General features: G+C 38.1%; 1 long non-coding RNA gene across 1 annotated transcript; it reads right to left on the bottom strand.

The window, feature by feature from the left end:
- Positions 1-2801: 2801 nt before the first annotated feature.
- On the bottom strand, positions 2802-16695 carry LOC115648098. Its single transcript, XR_003999461.1, has 3 exons — positions 16684-16695; positions 10582-10584; positions 2802-2882 (listed from the first exon to the last, which is right to left on the bottom strand). It is a non-coding gene; the product is annotated as an uncharacterized LOC115648098 (long non-coding RNA).
- Between the last annotated feature and the right edge of the window lie 1050 nt (positions 16696-17745).

The following is a 17745-nucleotide window of genomic DNA, read 5'->3' as shown; positions in this document are numbered from 1 at the left end:
TACTTCCTTTTGTTTCTTTTAAACCCAATGCCTATTAATTTCATTGGGTGACCCCTAGTTCTTGTCTTATGGGAAGGAGTAAATAACACTTCCTTATTTACTTTCTCCATCTAGGCATGATTTCATAGACCTTTATCGAATCTCCTCTTAGTCATCTCTTTTCCAAGCTGAAAAGTCCCAGTTATAGTAATCTCTCCTGATACGGAAGCCATACCATACCCCTTATCATTTTTGCTACCCTTTTCTGAACCTTTTCCAATTCAATATATCTTTTTTGAGAGGGGGCAACCACATCTGCATGTAGCATTCCAGATGTGGGCGCACCATGGATTTATATAGAGGCAATATGGTATTTTCTTTCATATTATCTATCTCTTTCTTAATGATTCCCAGCATTCTGTTCACTTTTTTTGACTGCCCCTGCACATTGAGTGGATGTTTTCAGAGAACTATCCACAATAACTCCATGATCTCTTTCTTGAGTGGTAACAGCTAATTTAGACCCCATCATTTTATATGTATAGTTAAGATTATGTTTTCCAATGTGCATTACTTTGCATTTATCAACAATGAATTTCAGCTGCCATTTTGTTGCCAGGCACCCAGTGTTGTGAGATCTTTTGCAGCTCTTTGCAGTCTGCGTGGGACTTAACTATCTCCCGAGTAGTTTTGTATCATCTGCAAATTTTGCCATCTTATTGTTTACCTCTTTTCCCAGATCATTTATGAATATGTTGAATAGGACTGGTCCCAGTACAGACCCCTGGGGGACACCACTATTTACCTCTCTCCATTCTGAAAACTGACCTTATTCCTACCCTTTTAACCGGTTACCAGTCCACGAGAGTACCTTCCCTCTTATCCCATGACAGCTTACAAGCCTTTGGTGAGGTATCTTGTCAAAGGCTTTCTGAAAATCTAAGTATACTATATCCACTGGATTCCTTTGTCCACATGCTTGTTGACCCCCTCAAAGAATTCTCACAGATTGATGATGCATGATTTCCCTTTACAAAAACTATATTGACTCTTCCCTAACAAATGATGTTCATCTATGTGTCTGACAGTTTTGTTCTTGACTATAGTTTCAACCAGTTTGCTGGGTACAGAAGTCAGGCTTACTGGCCTGTAATTGCTGGGGTCACCTCTGACCCCTTTTTAAAACATGGCGTCACATTAGCTATCCTCCAGTTATTTGGTACAGAAGCTGATTTAAATGATAGGTTACATACTACATTAATAGTTCTGCAATTTCACATTTGAGTTCCTTCAGAACTTGTGGGTGAATACCATCTGATTCTGGTGACTTATTACTGTTTACTTTATCAATTTGTTCCAAAACCTCCTTTAATGACACTTCCATCTGGGACATTTCCTCAGATTTGTCACCTAAAAATAATGACTCAGGTTTGGGAATCTCCATCACATCCTCAACCATGAAGACTGATGCAAAGAATTCATTAGTTTCTCTGAACAGCCTTATTGTCCTTGAGTGCTCTTTTAGCATCTTGATTGTCTAGTGCCCCCACTGGTTGTTTAGCAGGCTTCCTGCTTCTGATGTACTTAAAAAAAAAAGTTTGCTATTACTTTTTGAGTCTGGCTAGCTGTTCTTCAAAATCATTTTCAGCCTTCTTAATTATATTTTTACACTTCATTTGCCAGAGTTTATGCTCCTTTCTTTTTTTCTCACTAGGATCTTACTTTCACTTTTTAAAGGATGCCTTTTTGCCTTTCACTGCTTCTTTTACTTTGTTGTTTATCATGGTGGCACTTTTTTAGTTCTCTTACTATGTTTTTTAATTTGGTGTATACATTTAAGTTGGGCCTCTATTATGGTGACTTTAAAAAGTTTCCATGGAACTTGCAGGGATTTCACTTTTGGCATTGTACCTTTTAATTTCTGTTTAACTAACCTCCTCATTTTTGTGTAGTTCCCCTTTCTGAAATTAAATGCTACAGTTTTGAGGCTGCTGTGGTGTTTTCCCTGCCACAGGGATGTTAAATTTAATTATGTTATGGTCACTATTACCAAGTGGTCCAGCTATATTCACCTCTTGGACTAGATCCTGTGCTCCACTTAAGACTAAATCAAGAATTGCCTCTTGTGCGTTCCAGGACTAGCTGCTCCAAGAATCAGTCATTTAAGGTCAAGAAACTTTATCTCTGTATCCGGTCCTGAGGTACCCAGTCAACATAAGGATAGTTGAAATCCCCCATTATTTTTTTTTTTTAATTATTTCAGTAGTTTCTCCAATATACCTGAGTATTTCATAGTCACTATCAACATCCTGGTCAGGTGGTTGGTAATATATCCCTACTGCTAAATTCTTATTATTAGAGCATGGAATTTCTATCCATAGAGACTCTATTGTACAGTTTGGTTCATTTAAGATTTTTACTTCATTTGATTCTATGCTTTCTTTCACATATAATGCACTCCCAACATGTTTTGTCCTTGCAATACATTTTGTGCCCTGGTATCTCAGTGTCCCATTGATTATCCTGATTCCACCAAGTTTTTGTGATGCCTAGTATATCAATATTGTCATTTAATACGAGACACTCTAGTTCACCCATATTATTATTTAGATTTCTAGCATTGGTATATAAGCAGTTTAAAAATGTAGACAGATCCGCAACCTTTGCACCAGGCAGACAAGTCACTCTGCAGTTCTCCTGGTCATCGCAAACCCAGCTATCTATGTTTCTGATGCTCATAGCTGTTATCTGTCTCTTCCTATTAACTGGAGTTTCCTCCCCTGGAGAGGTACCCTCAGTGCGAGAGGATATCACAACATCATCTGTGAGAAGGGTCCCAACTATGGGATCATTTCCCTCTGCTCCAGTTGGATATTCTCTTTCCCTGATACTTTCATCCTCCTCTGTCAGGCTATCAGACTGGGGGTGGGACCGTAATACTGTGTCCTGGAAAGTCTCATATATGTACCTCTCTGTCTCCCTTAGCTCCTTCAGTTTAGCCACTCTGGTCTCCAAAGCCCATACACGGTCTCTGAGGGTCAGGAGCTCCTTGTACCAAATGGACACATATGCCACCTGCATAGGGCAAATAATCATACATGCTGCATTGGGTGCAATACACTGGATAGCCCTCACTCTGTTGCATTATCTTATTCTCATGCAGCTCATTGCTTTGTTGTTTTGTTTTTATCAAGGGTGGTTTGGGCTTTAAGTTTAACTTACTAGAGGCGAACCCAGTACAGAATATACAGATCTGGGCCCAAAGTATAAACACACTCAAAATTCAGTGGGTGTCCAGCGCTCTAGTTCATCCCATTGTAGAGAAAGTCCCTGGACATAGAGTTAGGATTCATTTCAGTACATCTATAAGTGACCCAGTCATAGATTTAGCAATGTGTTTAGTAGCTACTTCAAAGGAACGATGGTTCAGTGGGCACAAGTCTGTGAGACCCACATTCACTTTCTTGCTACCAGTAGGTGTCCTGTGTGACTTTGGGCAAGTCACTTAGACCCAGATCCCTAAAGGTATTTGAAATCAATGGGAGTTAGGTACCTAAATATCTTTGAAGATCTGGATCCTAGTTGCTCTGAGCCGGAGTTCCTCATCTGTTAGATGGGGGTAACATACATCCCTCCTCACAGAGCTGTTGTGAGGATAACTACATTAAAGTTTTGTGGCACTTAGATACTATAGCAATGGGGCCATATAAGTACCTTAGATATTTACTATAACAATGAACTTATTTAAAGTAGATATGGGTTCAACTAAAACCTCAGATGCATATGCCAGGTACTTGATGAAACTAGGATCCAAGTGTGGAGTTTGCCAGAAAGCAGATGATCAGTGGGAGGATTCTGGAGGAGAAGCTGTTTGTACTTTAATGCTGACTCGCCTCAAAAACTATAGAGAGGATTATCCAGAGATCTTCTCTGATGAGAGATATGGAGAAGTGTTCCAAGTCCAGATAAGGCAGTGGGCTCATTGTACTCCCCCGACCATGCAATAGCCAATGTGTAAATGTTTTTTGCTGCTGGCAGGAGCACTCAGTGCAAGAGGATTATGTGTGGGCTGCTATTCTCCAGAATATGATCAGATTATACATATACTCTGCCAAAGTAGCCTTCCTTTGTGGGGAGATGCCAATTTTTGTGTTGAGAGATTAATAGCTATTAGGTTATGTTACACATTTGTACTTACATGGCTGTATTGCAGACAATTGAGTTATACCTCAGCAAATTAGAGTGCAAGGATGTTATATCATTAGTGACGTATAACTATACTGTTTATTTTCTATCATGCAAGCCTCTGTACTCTGGCTGGGGTTGTTTTCAGATGTGGATGCCAAAATCTAAATCCATATTGAGGCATCTCAATACATGACATGATTATCAGAGGTGTTGTGTTCAGGCTGATTTTTAAAGGCATCTACATATAGATTAAGGAACATCATATTAGGCACCCAGGTTTGAAAAAGGGCTCTGTACATTTATTTATTAGCACCTACAGCATGCAAATTCCTGGATCTGAAGAAAGGCTCTATGTGGCTTGAAAGCTTGTTTCTCTTACCAATACAAGCTGATCCAATAAAAGATATTATCTCACCACCTTGTCTCTTTAATATTCTGGGGCTACAACTGCATTGCATATACTCTGGTTGACAGCCATGATCAGCCAGTCAGTCACGAGTTTATTTCCTTTCCTACAATAAGGCTTTTCTTCCCAACTGTGTATTTGTGATTTTGCATTGTTTGCTCATATTGGGGAAATCTCAGCCCTTCTTTCCCACTTCGTTCTGAAACACAATACAAAAATAGTAGTCAATTGTTCTGGAAAAAAAGAGTCAGATCACCTATAGGAAGGGGAAAGTGGTATGAGGAAGTTGTGGGGAGGAAAAGGCCAAAGAGTTGATGTAGTTTAAATATATATTTCTAAAATGTACTTTCCAGGTGTTTGACAGCACATTTTGATTTTTAGAGAGGCAAGGTGTGGGAGGTAATATCTTTTATTGGCCCAACGTCTGTTGGTGAGATAGACAAGCTTTCTAGCTTACACAGAGCTCTTCTTCAGGTCTGTGTGGACAAAAGCTTGCCTCACCAACAGAAGTTGGTCCAATAAAAAATAGTACCTCACCCACCTTGTCTCTCTAATAACCTGGGACTGACACAGCTACAACTACATTGCATTTTAGTTTTTGTTTGTTTTCCCTCATATTTCATTCAATTTGAGGATTTATTTGAAAAAGTCAGTTTAAATATGATAACTGATGTGCTTCCTGTTAATTCAGTAACAACCATATCCTAGGCTAATAAACGTTGAGACCTTTGGCCTATGAGTTTATTTGCTATAAATACCTTGGCCTTTGAACCTCATAAAAGGGAAGTGCCTTCAAGTTATTGTTTGAATGACCAATATAGTTTTATCAGACATTGCCACTCAAAAGTTTTTCATTTTTTGTCTGTGCACATAACTTGTATAACACGTTTCTATTTCTCTCTTCATGCCGCCTCCCACAAGCCCTCTCCAACCCCCACCCCAAGAAAATGCCCTCCACAGAATAATCTTATTAGTTGTGTTAATTCTTTTACATCTCAGTTAGGGGTCGTAAACTTGGACTTATCAAGTGTGGACCAATTAGAGCACCAAGAATCAGATGACCTACTTAATACTCTATAGCTATGATATTACAATATTAGAAGTTCAGTAAGCTCTCTGCCAACCCTTAGCCATTAAACTGGATTTAATTATTGAAGTATTAATACTTTAAAAAATCAAGACAAGCAAAAGTCAATGTAAAACTAAACACAAACATTTCTACTTAAATATATGTGGATCCTCATCTTTTTTTTTCTGTGGTCTCCTGGCTGCCTCTTTATTTGACTTTGCTAATGAAGGAAAACAGTGTTGCCAACTCTTGCATTTTCATTGTGAAGGGTTAAAATCCATGTGCATTTTATATAGCAACCTGGTATATGGATTGTGCCAGCTGTTTTCCAGACCCAAAGTCCAGAGTATGGTCAAGGGACCAGAGGCCTAGCAAATAGTGATCAACTAAGAGACAGCTGAGGTAAACAGCTAATCTTGTTTTGCTAAAATAAGCCTAGCCAGCAAATTGCCAGATGTTGGAGTAATAACTGAATATTGTGTCTTATGCAAAGTTGCAAATAGAACAAAGCAGCCCTGTTTCTGTTGTGTTAGTTTCTTCTGTAGGGAGATGTTCTTCCTACACTCCAACCTTGAGTTCATGAAGGGTTGGAACATGTCAGTATAAGATATGGCATGCCCCACCTCCCTTTCCCAGGGACCAATGCCTGCCTTAAAACACAAAGGAGACAATCTTTATTGCCATATACTTTCATTGTTTCTTTGTTTTAACCCCTAGGAATGTATCTGCTGGACAATCAGAGGAGCTGCTCCATTCCTATGGACCCCAAATCAGAATTCAACATCTATATTTTATACTAATAATATTTTATCAAAGTATTAATTAAATGTTAATTTGCTAACTTGAAACCATGGGTGGAGACATTATGTAACCTGTTAACCATTGGCTAATGTGCTGTCTTGTCTTGCTGCAAAACCTATCCCGGGGTGTGGAACTGCCTACCCTTCGCTTTCCCCCACCCATGGAAAATCCATATATTCTATTGTAATCGATTGACAGTGTCTCTGAGCCTAATAAGCAAGGTGACACTCCGCCAGCGCTGTGTGTAATAAACTCTTATGCTTGACCTTTTCACAGTGTGGATTTATGTCCTTCACATTGCAAGTCTTGTAATACTCTGTACTTTTCTTAACTCAGTTTCTCCTGGAGTCATGTGATTATATAAGAATCTCAGCATTTTTTTTTAAAGTGAGTTTCTAGTTCTCATGGTTGTGGAGAAAAGCTAGAGAATATGAACCCCTAAAGGTTAAAAAAATCAGAGGTCAAATAAGAAATGGTTGCAAAAATGCAGTTACAGCTTTAGGAGAAGGAAAAAACCATCAAACCCAAGTGAAATGTTGAATTTTAAATAGTGCACATTCTTTTCTCAAAATACATGGGGACACATGTGGCTATTTAATGAAGAGGTTTCTCTTTACTACCATCGGTTAGCACACTGCTAAGTAAAAGAGTGAGACAAGGAGGGAGAGTTATGAGAACACATTTTAGAGGTTTGCTAGAGGTTTCTGGTTGATTTTGAAAGATTCCTGGAGGTTGCGGTAGCTAAATAGTGTGTCTGTAAAATATAATGGCACATCAAAGTAATGACTTTATTCTTTATGCAATGGGCAATGATTCCCCACCTCCCCTCCACTCTTCTAAACTAATTTTATCTATCTCTATTTATCTTTGTCTAACACGTATCACCCTGATATCTAGGTATCTGGTTTACCCATATAGATCACAATGTAGGACCAGGAACAGAGTGCCATACACAGTTAAGTATAAGTACATAACATAAATGGTATTATTTTTCTCTTCCTTTGGGAGCAGAGGTATCTGAATTTTAGAGTTTCTTTATTTGATTGAGGGTGCTTCTTTTGTAATTGGTGTTGGGTTTTTTACACATGACGTTCCTGGGGAAAAGCTTACTCAAAATCTGTATTTACATTTGAATTTTTAAAAAGCTCTGATTTTTATTTTCATTTTTAAGCTAGAGCACTTTAGGTATGTGTGTGTGTGTGTGCAGTGAGGGGAGGGGAATCCAGCTGAATTGTAAAGACAAATTATTTAGGTCTGAGTATGATGTAAATGTCACATCTAATCCTCTTGTTGCCTATCTGTGCTCAGACATATGACAGCAATTGGAATTGTAGTTCTTAGTCTCAAAAGGGTTGCAAATCCCTGGTGTAAACTAAAACAAAGCAAAGCTGAAACTCAAATATAATGGAAAAAAAAACCACAAAAGGGTAAGTTGCTGGCCACTGCTATATATTATTACTTTTTCAAATATTACACATTTCACACTATCAACCAAATTGACCTATTCATTTTCTTCCTCCTGCCTGACAAATAACAGTGTGTTCAGTGCAAAATCTCTGTTACCAAACAGTTTTAGTGGCAACTGCAATCCTTTATGTAGTAGATATATACACAGCTGTATACTGTAGAACTGGTGATGCTAGGCCATATCCCCAGCAGGTATAAATCAGCATCACTCTGTTGAAGTCGTTGGAGCTGCCTACGTCCTCTTTAAATTGATTTTTGCTATATTTTCTGATTTGAAAAGTCATAAAAAATTACCTTGTAGAAATTATTTGTAAAAATCGAGTTGCAGAGGCTGGCCAAAGGTATGAAAATGACATAACATGAATGGTCAGAGTCTTCTATGCTAAAATAAACAGTTCTACAGAATTTGATAATGGGCATCCCCCATGCAGAATGCAGACAAGGGAGGTGACTTGCTTAGCATGGTAGCAGGATGAGAAAAATCATTAGAAAAAATTCTATAGCAAAATTAATCAACTTTTTGCTTTTCTTCTTTCAACTTCTTTCTTTTGGTAGCTGTGATTTTAGATGTGCTATTTCTTCTTGGGTGTATTTATTTTATTCTTACTACCTTTATTTTTTGCCCTCAACCCCATACTGCCCAATTTTAATTTCTCCATTGTCTTTAATTAAACTGGCTTGAAGCTCATGAGCTTTTAAAAACACCATAACCTTGTTTGCGGAGGCTAGATTTCCCAAGCTCTTATAGCCCTACAAAATGTAGCTAAATGGCAAAGTCCCAAGCCTTGGTGCACTATGACGAAAAGTCTAGTAAAAGAGGAAATTCACACTGACATCTGTATATTGTGGTTATGTCACTTTACAGTTTAAAAACAAGTATAGTGGAAGTAGTGCTTGCATACAATGAATGAACAGTGCTTGACAAGTAGTGGAGAAAAGAAATGTAAGTTTAATTCCTTCTGTATAGGTCATTCTTTCTACACATGACCAACTAATCAAGTGTAACTTTCAATGCTCTAATAGCTAAGTATCTACTTGGGTGTTTTTTAATTACACAGTAACCCAGGGTGTTATCAGTAAGTAATTACACTTTCTTGTCTAGCTTATAAACAATAATTTAACTTTTCATAAGTGTACATTTCACAATCTATTAGGTCATATGCTTCTAAGGTGCATTAAGGAACTTGCTTGATTTTTTTTTCAATGCTGTCTCTTTTACTATTTTTTTCTATTCCATTGTAGCTAATGGAAAACAGAAGGATCACAGATTAAATATCAGGGTTTAAAGAAGTAGTAAAAGTGTAAAAAACAATTGTTTGAATGTAAAATTGTAAATGAAACACATTTACAAAGTGCCAGCCAGGAGATTGTGACATATTGAATAAAGCTTCTGAGCTAGAACCCTATCTTAATGTATACTAATAAGAGATAAATTGAGTCTGCTGTAGGCCCTGGAGGCTTCAGTTCTATGGGAAGCCTCTAGGAGCAGAGCTGTTAAAATAAAAAGATAAAATCCTATACTTTTTTTTTTCTGATTTAGTCTTTTTCCCCTTTGCTACTGGTGATAAGGGGCAACAATGCAAAACTCCCCACCAGCTGGTGTTTCACAATGAAAAAGCTCTTGGGAAAATGACTCTCCTACTGACAAAGGGAGTCTGAATGCCTTACTTCAGAAGCCTGTGCTATTTACATAACCACATAAAGGCAAGTTACAATGCAATTAGCCATATCAGGATGACACCAGACAGTGTGAGAGTTCTTTAGAAAGGTTCCCCCATATACTGTCATGATGGTGCTTTATGCTTTTAATTAAAAGACTCTGTTATTGACTATGAGGCCTTAATTCTCTGGAGTCTAGTGGCAATGAAGTTATAACAGGAGATTTTCTGTTTTCCAACCACTTGTAAATTATACCTTGCCATATATAGCAAGACTTTAAAAATTAGGTGGAAAGCCATTCATTTATTTTCCAAAAGAGAAAATGAGAATGACATCTCAAAATTAAAGGGACAGTAGCTCATTCAATAGTGCAATCCTACCCCCATTTTAAAATGGATTGATTACATTTTATATTCAGTGATGATAGTTTGGCAGATTTTAACTCAATGGGAATCAAAAAGAAGTGACACAGAGATTTAGAAAAAAGATAAAGAGAGATCAGACAGTTTGAAGATCATACTACTTTTTTTGTAATTTATTGCTTGAGATAGTTTTTCACTACATAATGTAGACTAAGTAGAGCATATTACTTTTGAAAGAGAGGTTTTCCAATATTTAATGAAAAATTTCACCCAAGTCAGATTTTCAAATACTTCTCTCATATTCTTTATTGATAAGCATTTGTTGAGTAGTCTGAACAAAATATGGATACTATTCTTTGTTTGCCAACTATTCTTTTTTGCTATTTCCTATTAGCTATTCATTATTCATGATATGTGGGTTGGTCAGCTAAGTCACATGCTATTGTTTCTGTACTCTGTCTGTATGACTGCAACACTTGGACTAGGAGAGTAATGGGTAACAGCTAGGAATAATGTATGCCAAGCAACACATTACTTCTGCAAGTTTTTTGGGCACATAATGACTGGTTTTTAAATGTACACAGCTTTTGGGATTCATGAATACCATAGATTTCATGGATACCAGTATTTGTCCAAATATTTGTGAATACCAACTAACATAACCTCATAAATTATAAGACATGAAACAAATATCGTTTGACCAAAGGCTTTTTGTCAAATTACACTGGTCTACAATTTTTGAGAAGTCGTCTGCTTCAGAGATAAAATGTGATATTTATTATGTATTTTGATGTGCTGAATTCAAATATGACAATTAAAACAACTGATTGGCTACTGTTTCTAAGATATTTAAGTTTTTACATTTTATGTCTGTGTATATTGTGTAGATAGTAGAGTTTTAATCATAAATTGCAAACCTAGGCCTTTTCATGTGTTTATGGTTGCTTTCCATGATAATATTTCACCTGTCCTGTTTATGTAACACTTTAAAAATCAGCAAAAGGTTTCTATAAATAAAATTTATTATGAAACAAAAGGCAAAAACTATTATGTACATAGTTTAGTCCTATTCAGTGTCTACTCGGCGCTTCTTGGCTTGTCTCTTGTATTCATTAAATGGAGCATCTCTTGTCACTGTCCAGCAATAGTCTGCAAGCATTGATGGGCTCCCTGATAGCCTGCCAGGAGATTCCACTGCTGTAGTCTGGAGCCTAACACCTTTGCCTTACTCTTGGGTAGTTCCAAATCCCTGACAAGGTCATTCAGTTCACCTTGTGTTATGAGGTGTGGTTCAGAGGAGGAGGATGGGAGAAAATGTGGGTCCTGTGACATTAATGGTTCAGGACCAGAAGTTTCATCCTCTTTCTCTTCCTCGTCTGACTCAAGTGAGAATGATTCTGGTGCATCAGGAACCGGCAGTCCTTCTCCGTGGGGTACTGGGCGTATAGCTGGTGGAATGTTTGGATAATGCACAGTCCACTTTTTCTTCTTTGACACACCTTTCCCAACTGGAGTCACCATGCAGAAGTAACAATTGCTGCTATGATCTGTTGGCTCTCTCCAAATCATTGGCACTGCAAAAGGCATACATTTCCTTTTCCTGTTCAATCACTGGCCAAGATTTGTTGCACAAGTGTTGCAGCATATGTGTGGGGCCCAGCTCTTGTCCTGCTCTCCAATTTTGCAGCCAAAATAAAGGTGATAGACTTTCTTAACCATAGTGGTTAGACTGCGCTTTTGTGATGCAAAAGTCACTTTACCACAAACATAGCAGAAGTTATCTGCATTCTTCACACATCTGCATCTCTGCTCACTTTAGCTAAATAGAAGTGTGTCCCTTTGCAAAATCAAACAGTGACAAATAAGAGAGCACGACACTGTATGATTTCTAGAGCTGATAGAGGGCAATTTGTTCAGCAGAGTGATGTAAGCTTCCTTATGATTGCATCATCCATGACTTCTAGGAATAACATGATGCAATTCATATCATGTATGATGCAATACCAGCTTCAGATTGCATCATTCATTGTTTTGCCTAAAAAGCAAGTACTGTCCAAACCCAGTCATAGATTTATTCATAGATCCAGTCAAAGATGTATTTTAGTCATTTCTGGTTTAAATTGAGATCCCTTCCCTTTATAACTCACTTATCCTCCGCCATTCCCAAGTCAAGGGTTGTATATACTGACCCAATAGCATATCTTGAAAACTAGAGCCAATCAACAATTTTAAGCATCATTTTCGTTCTCAGTGACCCAGAATTAGTAAAGTTGGACTACATTTATTTCAGAAGCATTTTGGCTGTAGAGCAGTGTTATCAGCTCTAATGATCAATAAATAGCAATTTGAGGGCTAAATTGTGCTATGTTGCAAGTCAAAGTGTGATTGTAGTACATGTAGGCATACTCATGCTAACTTTAGGCTATACCTGCACTTGAAGTTGCTCATGTGATTCCCAGCTTGAGTAGACATAGTTATGCTTGCTCCATCAAGCTGGCCTGCTAAAAATAGTAATGTAGCCATGGTTGAATGGGCAGTGGTGAGAAGCAGCATGGGCTAGCCATTCCAGATATAAACTTGCTCACAGCCACAGGCGTATGTGCATGAGGTGGTTTGCTGATGCAACCGCTGCCTGTGCTATTGTGGCTATACTACTATTTTAGGTGCACTAGTTCAGTGACAGCTGGTGTGAGTATGTCTGCGCCAGCTGGGAATCACACCCCCAACTCCAAGTGTTCACATAACTTTCATCTAGCTAGCAAGGGTAAAAACAGTAGTGTAGATGTGATGGCAACAGCTTCAGCCCACACTAGCCATCTTAGTATAAGTGCACCAGAGAGCCTGGGTATATACTGAAGTTTCCAGCCTGTGCTGAAGTCCAGGTTGCCACATCTTCATTATTATTGTTACCTGTGCCAGCTGGATTAAATCTAGCCTGAGTATGCCTACACATACTACAATCACACTTTCACTCTCAGCATAGACCTGCATTCCCTCTTTCTCCAAGAGGAAAGTGCCCTATGCCAGGTCTATACTTGATGCAATATACACCCCGTGGCTTGCTGGCATAACAGTGCTAGCTGGCACATTGGGAGATTGGAGTGGGATTGAGGGGGGGATGCAGAGATGCATCTCTGTCCACTTTCTGGCAATTCCTATCCATTTGCATTGGGAGAGAACATAGCAGTTAAGTAGCTACAATATGGGGCTGAGAGCACAAATACCCACCTACTCCCTTGTGTTGACACAGAAGCTAGGCCACAGTCTAGCTCCTAGAGGAAGTGGAGGAGTTTGAGGCTTAGAAGAAACTTAACATGATCCATAAACCTCAGAATATGGAGCCCCATTGAAAACCAGAGCTCATTGCAGGACTGGGGGGCTTAACTTCAGCTCTTCTCTTAGTCAACACTATAAGGTATGTATAATAGGTATACAATAACTCATTGGTGCACCACAGATGCATTGTGTTACTCAGGTGACACAAAGCAGGCATAAACCTAACTGAACTGGACAGTGAAGATGTATTTGTAAAGCATCTGGATTGGTAGAGTAGCACAAAGACAATCCCAAATGTGCTAGGGAATCACCCCCTATGCACAATGACTAAAGGAAGAGGAGAAGTTGGAGCTGTACGTTGATCTTCTATCCAGTGCTAAAACAGAGTGATCTTTATTAAAAGGTCAAGATTTACCAGATAGTTACCACACAGTAGTAGTAGTGCCTCAGTCATTATCTAGTCTGAGAATAAGAAGCTAACTGTGCTTTATCTGATATTACTGTTAGCGTAACCCTCTGGCATTCCTCTCCTCCCCCCAGTCCTCCTCGATTTTCCATGTAATGTTGGGATAAGAGCATTTCCCTACTGAGTAAGAACTGCAGGATTTGGCCTAATAGTTTATAATCTAGTAAAACATATTTAGCCTAAAGAAACCTGAGTGTAAATGTAAGTGAAGCCATCAAAATCTTTCAAGATAGTATCTTCTAGTGTTTTAAAGTACTGTAAATTACAATTAGTCTTAGTCTTCAACCAATCAGGATTTAAAACATATCTAAAACTAGTTGATCATAACTGAATTTACCAGCATATGCTGAGGCTTTATTGCTGTACTGCTGTGATTGTTTATTATTAGACCTTTTAAAAGGTAAATCAGTGCCTGCTTCTATGGTTTGCATCTCAAACTTACACCAGGCCACTTCTGAAGCTACTTATTGGTTCACTAACTGGATTTAGTTACTTGAGTGTTGCTAGCCACCTCTCTTGCCATACAAAAGATTAGACCTTTTTTATGAAGAGATTATTAGACAACATTGGACCTTTCTATTTCTGGGATAATTTCTTACAAGAACCATTAAGCTTTAAAAGTAAAGCCTACTCCACCTCTCATGTGGAACACACTGGTATATAAGGCAGAGCTGTGTGACATAAATATTTTTGTCTTGTTACTGGTTACATAAACAAGTCACCAAAAACATATATTTATATGCAGTTCAGGGCTTCTTTAGGCACAGCGCTTCCACACTTCAATGTCTAGGAGTTAGACTATAGGGCTGGGAATCAGGAGACCTCAATCTTATTTCTAACTCTGTCACTGACATCATTGTGTCACCTTGGATAAGTCACATGGCTCCAGCCTGTTCTCATTAAGTATTGATGTAAAACTAGAATAATAATACTTATCCACCTTTGTGAAGGGCTTAGGAATCTTCAAATGGCAAGCACTATGTAAGTGCAAAGAATTATGATTGTTATTTATTATTAGACAAGAAAACACCCTGGGTAACAGAGCAGGGAACAAGAGCTAAAAGGAACAGAGTAACTTCTTGCCTCATGTTTCCATTATTCAAACTCACAATGGGAGGATAGTCTACTGTGAAAGAGGGAGAGCACATTCAGATTATCTCAGGTCAAATATACAGAGCAAGGGTTGTTTTTAAAAATATGGGTGAGCAACTAGACTGACTAATTTTTCATTAAATTTGTGGGGTTTGCATGTGAAAATCATTTCCAAACATTGATATGGGTTGGTATTTTTGGCTCAGGGAGGTAGAGGGTGTGATAATATACAATGGAGATCAATGTCTCTTACAGTGAAGATGAACCCTGAGATTTTTGATCAGTTTTATTTTCTTGTTTTGATCCTCCAAGTCAGTCTGAATGTCCTCTCTTGCTGTTCTGATCAATTATCCCTCTATCAATCCTCAAACCAGCTTCCTCTTCCTTAACGGCATCAAATTTAGGCTTCTCAATCTCACCTATAAGGCCTCTCCTTCCTGTTTCTATATCTTCTCCCCTCGTCTCCCAGTGCCTGTCCTACTCCCATCTCAATCATTTTGTTTTATTGTTCCCTTAGTTGTCTTTATCTACTATTGGCTTCCTACCTCTACCACCCAGTTTTTTCCTCATCCACCTGGTGCCCTCTCTTCTCTCCTTCAAATCTCTATTTGAGTCATGCTCTTCTAACAGTCCTTCCTACCATATGATCTTCAATAATTTCCCTTGAAGCTTTGCCTTGTATTATTTGTGTTGGGTCAAATCCTGCTTCCACTGAAATTATTAGGAACTTACCATGGTAGGAGAAGGAATAGGAGTAGGTTCCTTGAATTAAAAAAACATGTTTTATATAGCAGAGCAGATAAATGATTTGTAATAGGTGAGTTGAGGATGGAGAAAGAGTAGAAGACAGGGACAAGGCATCATTATAAAAAAACCAATGCAGCAATGGTGCAGTGTAACAACGTAATACCTCAACCAATTTAATAAGAGCCAAATGTTTTCTGAGATTCCTCACTGTGTATGAAACCAACATAAACATTACCTACTATCACTGCAATAAAAATGATGGAATACGAGCAGATATCTTAATATCTAAATCGATCTGTAACTTAACATTCTTTTACAAGTTTGAGTGTTTGATAAGGTAAAATATATTATTTGCTCTCATGGAAAGAGCAATATTTTTCACAGTAGGTTGCACTGTTGCTATAGATCAATCAATATAAACATTTAGCTTACAATCTGAGATAACAACTTACTGTATAAGATAATTAAATACAGACAACATCTCTGCTGTTCTATTTTAAACCGAAACATTTACCTTAGCAAAACACAGACAGTGCAAAGAAAACTCCAGGAAGACAATTAAACACTTCTTTATCAGTAGTAAAGGTGGCAGTGAACTTTTTTCCTTGGAAACATTGAAACACACAGAGCTGCTTGCTTGGGGACTGTAGGTTTGGTTTTTCAATCATAATTGAAGCAGATATGGGGGGAAGGCAATAGATCTACACCTCCAATCTTACTTTCCAATTATTAAAGACTATCACCAATTTCCTAAAATAAACCAGCGATGCTGACAATTAAACTTCTACTTTCCTGTGTTGTAGCCATCATCAACAATGTAGAAACATAAAAAAGGGAGCTGAGTAGCATTCAGGACTTAGCTTTTTAACACAATGTGATGAACTCATACTGCTACAATTGTTTTGTCTCTAATGGGGTTATGCAGGCCTAGGTGAGAGTTATATTTTCCCACCATATATTTAAAATTACTTTGTCTTTGAAGTTTTCTTATATCAGTAAAGTTTCATATAATTCAATACCATCATTATAAGCTTTCATCTTAAATCACCACTACATGATAGAGTAGGTGGCTCAAGGAATTTTTTAATGAGATCAAGCACTTTTCACCTCTAGGTCATGGTTTGCATCCCATCCAGATTAACAGTAACCAAAGGTCATAGTTCTATGATACCAGTATAGAGGCCTATGTGAAATAAGCAAGTGTCAGTCTAGCTCCTTAGCAGTCACAAGTAAGCATTAAAATAAACCAACAAACAAAAAACATTCTTACTGGCAGTCTCAACAAAAAGACATACTGAGAATCCTATGCCTTGTGGCATCCTGTGGCACAGGAGGCAACCCATTTTTCCCACTGTTGTCCATCCAGAGCAAAACATTTGACTCCATTGTCAATGTGTCCTGGAATGTCATGTCTGCCCATAATGGGTTCAATCCAAAATTATCATTATTAGCCTGTGCATTTAGATCTCCTATAAGGATAATAATGTCACATTTATTGATCTTGCCAATGACGCTCTGCAGTGTTTCATAGAAACAGTCTTTGACTTGTTCATATTTATTGTTTGTTGGTGCATAACACTGAATGACCATGACTTCTGAATGGTTCATCACAAAGTCAGTTTGCAGGTTCCCATTCCTTCAGTGCTTTAGCAGCTTCTTTGCTCAATAATAAGCCTACTTCTTCATAGAGGGATTTAAGCAGTACATTGTTCATTTTTGGCCTCATGCCCATATTCGATATCTTTGCTTTTAGTCTCAAGCCACGGCTCCCATAACCTATTTGTCATTTTGCTTGGACTGTTCTTAAGGAAGGTAACAATTTGCACATCTTCAGGAGCACAAAGTCTTATTCAGCTATTGGAGATGATATTACTGCACAGCTATAAATATATGCATTCTCAGTGTAACAGTAGTGGGTGCACTGATCACAAGCGAGGAAGTTAGTGAAAGCCAGACCTTTTTCTCTCTCATCATAAAGCTCAAGAGTGGAGTTAATGAATGGTTCTCTGAAATGGAAATCTACATTGTCAGCCAAAGATAAGGCTGCCTACATAACAGAAGTACATCAGTAGTTTCCAATTTTACTTGTTTTTATTTAGTCCCAAAGCTGTCACACTCCCCTTTAGGGCTTCGGATGTATTTTTAGAAAATTCTAAACTAGCATATCTGTCAAGTGACTCCTATACAAAATTGTAGATGTATGAGCAAATGGAGAGATGAGCAACACAAAAGC

The sequence above is a fragment of the Gopherus evgoodei genome, chromosome 1 (assembly GCF_007399415.2).
Source record: "Gopherus evgoodei ecotype Sinaloan lineage chromosome 1, rGopEvg1_v1.p, whole genome shotgun sequence".
In the NCBI taxonomy this organism is placed as follows: domain Eukaryota; kingdom Metazoa; phylum Chordata; order Testudines; family Testudinidae; genus Gopherus; species Gopherus evgoodei.
The sequence above is the reverse complement of the archived record's forward strand: the minus strand, read 5'-3'. Positions and strand labels throughout refer to the sequence as shown.